The 7,246-nt window shown below is 44.6% G+C and overlaps 1 long non-coding RNA gene across 2 annotated transcripts; it reads right to left on the reverse strand.

Moving 5' to 3' along the window:
• Positions 1–1,471: 1,471 nt before the first annotated feature.
• LOC149353905 (uncharacterized) lies at positions 1,472–4,892 on the reverse strand. Of its 2 annotated transcripts, XR_016289610.1 has the most exons (3): positions 4,746–4,892; positions 4,475–4,637; positions 1,472–1,570 (listed from the first exon to the last, which is right to left on the reverse strand). It is a non-coding gene; the product is annotated as an uncharacterized LOC149353905 (long non-coding RNA). The 2 variants fall into 2 exon arrangements; XR_016289609.1 differs by having other exon boundaries at positions 4,475–4,892.
• Positions 4,893–7,246: the final 2,354 nt, after the last annotated feature.

Consider the following 7,246-nt stretch of genomic DNA (forward strand, 5'->3'; position numbering starts at 1 on the left):
GTCATAGGTTTAGCTGGATACGTTCGGCCGCACAGCTAGTGTGCGGCAGGCGCAGAAAAACAACATGCGATTGGGAGCGGCAGCTACTGCTAAAGAAAAAAATCGGACCTCGTCCCTCCTCAGCACTATGCAGAGTCTCGCTACTGCCAAATGTGTTGTTTGTGCGGCATATACACGACAATGATGACAGGTGTGCCCTTCAAAACGTGGCGTGGCGGCGTCCTCTTAGCGCGGTAGCGCCCAGAATAGGAAGAAAAATAAACCAAAAGCAGAAATTTAAAAACAGGAGACTCGGAACAAAACCAAAAGCAGAAAAGTAAAAACAGGAAAGAACATTGCAGGTTTTTGCACTTAACATTTAAACGAGTCCATTGCTGCCGTCCTTGACATTGATATATCTTAGAAAAAGACAGTAGAGTAGGTTAATTACTGTAATAGCATCCTACCTCACTGACTTCAGGCAGTATTTGAAATGCGCGTATTAACTTGTTTAAAACAGCTGCAGTAATATAGATCACTGAGATGAGGGGATGCATGCTAATTCAAATAAAGTGCTTTTATGACTTGTCATGAGTTTGCGTAATATTTTGATCTGCACTGAAGCACTCCCTTCCATGAGTGCTCCAAACACGTCATTAGAAAATGACCCTACAAGCAATTGTGAGGTAACAGCTTACAAACCAGTAACGTCTTCTCACCTACCAATAATGGTTCGAAAGAATCCAGGCTTAAAAGGCCATCTGATGCAGTCATTATAGACTCCTGTAACTGACAGATTATGCTACCCAAAATGAACCATAGGTAAATCGCTCATCTCATTGATTAGTACTGGCACATGAAGCACATTGAACTGACCCACTGGGCAGTTTTTTTTTCATCACTAGGATGCTCCCCTTGCATGCATTGTTGCCCAAAGAATTTTTTTAGTAAGTCTGATTGTGTTATTTTATCCAGCTGCTTTATTGCAAGGCCTTATTATTATTTATTTATTAGGGCCTTATTATTTATTGCAAGGCCCTATTTGCAAGCACTTAAACATCGCAAGCACCGAAACCCGTCCGTGCTACAACCCCCGATTTCCTTTCAGCACCTTATCTTCAGACTCAAACCATACTACCTGCTTGTAGCACACTGTTTCTACATATGCCAGTCTTGATAGCATTTGGGTATTTTTATTAGGCACTGTGCCCAGGGGCTGATTTATAAGTCACTCTTAGAGGGGGTGGTCCCACTTGAACCATATCTGCGTTTTTCGTACAGAAAAATGGGGTACAGCATTCTTTTCGAACGTGAAATTTCTTGCGGGGAGGGGGGCTGCATAAATTCGCCCCAGCTCTGCATTTTCTTTGTATATGTGCCACGCAGGAAGGGGATACAGACCAAGATGTTACTCGGCACCTTTGAAAGCCTTGGGAGTGCTCCACGGCAAAATTTGAAGAGTTGCTCAGCAACCCATGCATTCCAGCACTACTGTAGGATTGAAAGAGAATTTATTCTGTCCAAAACTGCGAACACATCTTGTAGTGACGGAATCACTCTTGAAAGGTATATGTTTTCCACTTGATCTTGGCTGGAAAAGAAAGAACAGTGAGCAATAGTCAACAATCATCCACACCTTTGGATAATGCTTAACCAGAGTTCATCATGTAAGCTTTAGTACACCTTTAGTACTCCTTCGAAATGAATGTTTTGCTAATGAGGAACACCTATCCTGCAGCCAAAAGGACATGTCTATATGTTGCACTAGTGTGCACTGTTGCGGTGCCTGTTCAACTGCTCTTTTCAAACTCCCTGACTTTTGCATGTTTTCTCCACTGATATTTCAGCTAAAATTCCCCGACCAATGAAAAGACTGAAAAACGCAGTCACCTGTAAGATAATGGACAGTATTTGAATCCAGTAAGAAGAAAAAAAAATATTTACTAGAACTGCAAACGCTGCAACGAAAAAGGATTTGGTCGCCCCTTTTGAGAAAGCGTTTCTTTTTTTCCCTGAATGAAGTCCAGCTTTAGGCTGCAATTTATGATGCGATCATAGCTTCTAAACCAGCCCTTTAGTATGGATGGCTAAAACCTTTCCTTCCAAGCAACTGTTGATTGCATGAAGTGTGTGCAAACCTTTTTTTTTAACAGTCGCTTCAAATAGAATCAAATGTTCTCGAATAGTTCAAATATTGAAACATAGTTTAAATTAAAAGACAAATGCAATTTAACATAGTGATGATAGAAACAAACCTTACACAAAAATATTTCACATCAAGGATTTCACAAGCAAGGATTCGAGAATGCAAGTGAGCTGAAGGGACCTAGCTATACGATATCAGCCCCATATCCGACTGCTAGCTTGATGTGTCTTCTTGCAGGGCTAAGAAGGTTGGAAAAGCTAAAGGCTGAAGCAGCAGGAACAAGCAAGAGGACACAGATAGCTCTTAGATAGGGATCCTAGACAGCTAGGATGGCTATTTGTACTTGCGCTGTAGTCTGTAGTCTGCCATTTTCATGTGACCATGCATATATTTTAGACATCATTTATCCACAAGTAGCAGCCCATGTGTATTAGCCTGCCATTTTTAGTTTTGCGTTATATGTAAACTGATTCCTGTGTACAGACAGCTCTCTTCTACAATAAAGTTCTAAAGCTCCGTGTCAGTGCTAGTCCTGTGTTCCCTTGTGTTTATATATTTATCATTTTTTCATGCCATTTGCTTATCACAAGCTCTTCTGGACAAAAAAAATACCTCGCAGATGATATCATAGTTAACCAGTACTTTATTAGAGTGACTAAATAAGAGGCAAGGCATGGGAAAATGCAGACAAAGTTACCTAAGTGTCAGTGGAATGATAAGGTGAAGAAATTTTCTGGGACAGCCTGTTCATAGCAAGTGCAAGACAATGGTAACTGGTGATCACTGGAAAAAAGTTTTCCGTGCAATATAATTAAACACTCCTGCTCAACATCCCCAAATTGAAAGCCACATAAATCGTGCCACAAAAGTGCTTCACAGGAATTTCCCCCACAAATTTTAGCTTCATACCTCACTTTCCCTCGTCCAGAAACGAATCTTAGAAATGCTAAGTTTTGAATCCTCATAGAATTTTGCCAGTTATTTTTGTGCAAAGGAAAGCATTGGCAGCATGCAGTGTGTGAAAGTAGCATGCAGGTTCGAATAGACATGATTAAAGTTCAGTGTCCTCTGGTACCTGAAAAAATGTTCCACGTATGTTTTGAACTGTCAGATTCAAGACATCTGGTTAAGAAGTAAAGTAAGAAACAATCACTCTGTGGCATTAAGTTCACTAATGGCATGCATATGCTTCATTCCTGAGTATCCATTTCAAAATCCAGCATGCTTTCTGAGTTCAGTACACCTACTTTTGTGAAATTTTATCAAATATTACCACTGCATGCACAAAACTACCAGACACAAGACGTGACATCGCTTGGGCACAACTACTCGTCTTGCCGACGAATCACCTCCATATTGTATGAAGGTGGATGTTACTATAGTCGGATACAACTGAAGAACGGAACTGCATTTCCCTGTCAGAGGACCCCTTCCAGACAATGGTGTTGCCTTATTCTCATGGCCCCATGCCACAACAGAGCGAGGGATCTATCCCCGACCATAGTGGGAAGGAATAATCCCCTTTCATCTACCGCCCCCTGCTTTGTCACACTAGCAGGGTCATGAGAATCAGCCAATGCAACTAGCTGGAAGAGGGGTCGTTTGACAGGGAAAAGCCGCTGCGTTCTTATGTTCGACTACATGCAGGTACATATTTACGTGGGGCATATAAATTCAATTTTAACATATAAGTCTGCAAAGTTATGCATGCGATCTTCCCAACCAACACAGATTTTTGTTTTTGCAGCTATGCTCATCTGTGTTATGAAATTTAACGAACCGGTGTGGACAGTGGTAGTCATCGGTCTGACGCACCCATATCCCACATGCGGCCGCGATAAAAAAAAAAGGCACTTGAGACCTCTTTCAAAATTTCAGAGTCATTTTCCGGCCGCTGCAACAAGATGGCCGTATAACCTAGTAGGGTGGCTTCACCATACAGCATTATTGTCGCGTGAAGAAGGCATACGCCAAGCCGAAGCTGAGTTTTTATTTTCACAACAAAATAGTTGTTAAGGAAGTTGACGAAAAGACAATAACATGCCTGACTAAGCGGCAACTTACTATAACGCCACACAGAGCACAGCAATAAAGATGCCACGCAATATATATATATATACAGGTTTATTGTCATACATGTCAATATCCTCCTTACCCACGCACTTATTTCTAGCTACGCTCTGACTTGCTATCCCATTTCGCTGTATTGCGCTAAATGTTGCATAGCACAACCAGGAAGGTTAAGCCGTGCACCCGAGTGACCACACTGCCGAAGCCAGCGTGCATCCAAAACCAGCTTACGATGCATACATAGGCATGGCACAAAATATATAAAATAAATTAACCCACCTTAGTACTATGCTGCTGTATTGCGCGCTTTACATAATTTTTGGATCAGGCCAGTTGTTCTCAGATGAAAACTTCTCTCGGCGCGCTGAGCGACCGTGCTGCCTGCAGGCTGGGTTGGGCTCTCGATCCTATCTCCTTGTGGCCTCTCGTGGTGGCGTGCAACCTGCGAAACGGCACGTTCAGTCGTGCACATCTCACTGAGCACCTTTCCAGTGCCCCGTTTCTTCCTCGCGAAAGAAAAGGAGCGCGCATAGACTGGAACTCCACTTACCGTTTGTGACAGCGAGCTTGCGAAGTAAAAATGCCAATTACAAGGAAGGAAGCAGCCGAGCGGTGCTCGACAGCTCGACGCACAGCGGCGCCATTTGCAAGCAGGCGCCCGCGGCATCCGCGATGGCGTCCCGCTGTTGTCATGACAACGAGGACTGTGTTGCAACATCTACGGCTAAGAAAATATTGTTATCATGTAAGAAACATAACTTGCAAATAAAATCCGCAACATTCACAAGTTTTCTTGACAAACGCGGCAAAGCGCCGGACATGACGTGTTGGCACTCCCAGCCAATCCTGTGTCCCTCTTCTGTATCTACAAGCAAACGGAATAACGCTGCCGGGCCCTCGCTGTATCTCTGCGCTTGCGCTGCTAGACTGCTCTGGTATGAGCAGTTTGTCCACAACTCACATGATCCGTTTTACACTTCGGACGCCTGCACACTTTGTAACCTTGAGATCCCGATGTGCCTGGACGTTTCTGCTTTAATACAATCGGCAACATCTTATCACGACAATGAAGGGAAGGCTGCAAGGTAGGAACGTCTGTAAATGTGTCATTCCGCTAGCAGCTCGGCCACACGATGATGCGTCTGGTGCGTTGCTCTCTCCGTGTTATAGTTCAAGTATAGGATTGAGAGGACATAGTAGTAGCGCTAAAGAACAAGGACGACAGGGTAGAGAAAGACAACACAGGCGCTAGACATCAACTGACTTTATTCTCGAGAACAACAGCGAATTTATAGGCGACAATCAGGGGCATAAAAACAAATCAACAATTGAATCGCATGCGTGATGGCACTTCCCGATAGAGGAACCTCAAATCTTTAGTGCACAGATAAACATTTGGTTTGCTCACGCACGATTGCCTTTCCAAATGAATGAGAAAGGCTTCCAATACTTCCCGCTCTTTCTGATCTGCACTGATATATATCCCACGTGTCTGCTCAAACAAAGGGGTACAATTTTAGTCATCATGCTTACATCGTTTGCAATGTGCCGCCAAGTGTCCAGGGCCTGATATAGCAGCTGCCAAATTGTTATGCTCCATGAGGCGAACATTGATGCAACGGCCAGTTTGGCCGATGTAGCACTTTCCACAAGATAGCGGAATCCGATAGACCACATTGGTCCTGCAGCCCATAAACGGCTTCCCATGCTTGATGGGGCATGGCAGTTTTCTTTTGCAGTCATCTTTCACCACTCTGCAGTATCCCGAGTTTGTTGGGTGCAGTAAGCACTACCCTGATATGCCTTTCGAGGGCACCTTTTTAAGGCGGTGCGTAAACTGGTGAACATAGGGCAGTGCCACGCATCTTGCCCGTTCGTGAGCTTGTCGATCAGTCGTCAGCTTATGGTCGCCAGCTTTAATCTTGTATATCAGACTCTCGGCGACTGATGCCACCAGTTCCACAGAAAAACCTGCCTTAGTCAAGCGACCCGCCTGCTTTTCAACACCCTCAAGCATCTTGTGCGAGCAAGACTTTTCTAGAGCTGCAAGAAGGCATGTCTTAGCAAAGCCTCTTTTTACCAATTTGGAGTGGGCGCGAATCAAAATTCAAAATTCCTTTTTTGGACCTTGGCTGGTACATGTGGCAAACGTGTGATTCACCAAAGTCTAAAAGAACATCAAGAAACTGTAGGCAACCATTATTTTCAAGTTAATGGGTAAAACTCAGAGCTCCGACACAAGGCTTAAAAAGATCTAGAGCATGCTGGATTAGATCCTCATTTCTGTGGTCTTCACGTTTTGCTACCACAAGAAAATCGTCTACATATCTAAAAATGCGTGAAATCTTGTTGTCATTGAGGCGCGCTTCAATGCTTTTGTCCAAAAGTGGAAGCCTTCAAGGAACTTCAGCGCCGTTTACAGTCACAACCGATCCTCGCGCACTTCGATGAAAACGCCGAGACTGAAATTCATACCGACGCAAGTAGTGTGGGCCTAGGCGCTGTCCTCCTTCAGAAAATTGACGTAGCGGAGAAGGCCATCGCGCACGCTAGCCGTTCCCTGTCCAAAGCCGAAGCTAATTATTCGACAACTGAGAAGGAGTGCCTTGCCATCATCTGGGCTACGTGGAAATTCCGCCCCTACCTGAACGGACGACCGTTAAAGGTGGTCAGCGATCACCACGCACTGTGCTGGCTCGCCAGTTTGAAGGAACCCTCCGGCCGACTCGCTCGATGGAGCCTGCGCGTCCAGGAGTTTGGTGTGACCGTCGTTTACAAGTCCGGACGCAAGAACTCTGACGCCGACTGCCTGTCACGAGCTCCTGTAGATGCACCACCGCCGGACGACGATGAGGACGCCTTCCTGGGACCCATCAGCTCCAGCTCTTTTGCACAACAAACGCTACAAAGATTCGCGGCAGTATTATCTAAGTGTCTCGAAAGAGAACCGCTATGTCATGCTTACAGACTACGAGCAGTCTCAGAGCTAGCCACCCAAAGTCCAGGGTTCTTTGGCACGAATTTTAACTGTGAGGTAACTGTGGAATAATG

The sequence above is a fragment of the Amblyomma mixtum genome, chromosome 3 (genome assembly GCF_055824585.1).
Source record: "Amblyomma mixtum isolate Tamu chromosome 3, ASM5582458v1, whole genome shotgun sequence".
Classification (NCBI taxonomy): domain Eukaryota; kingdom Metazoa; phylum Arthropoda; class Arachnida; order Ixodida; family Ixodidae; genus Amblyomma; species Amblyomma mixtum.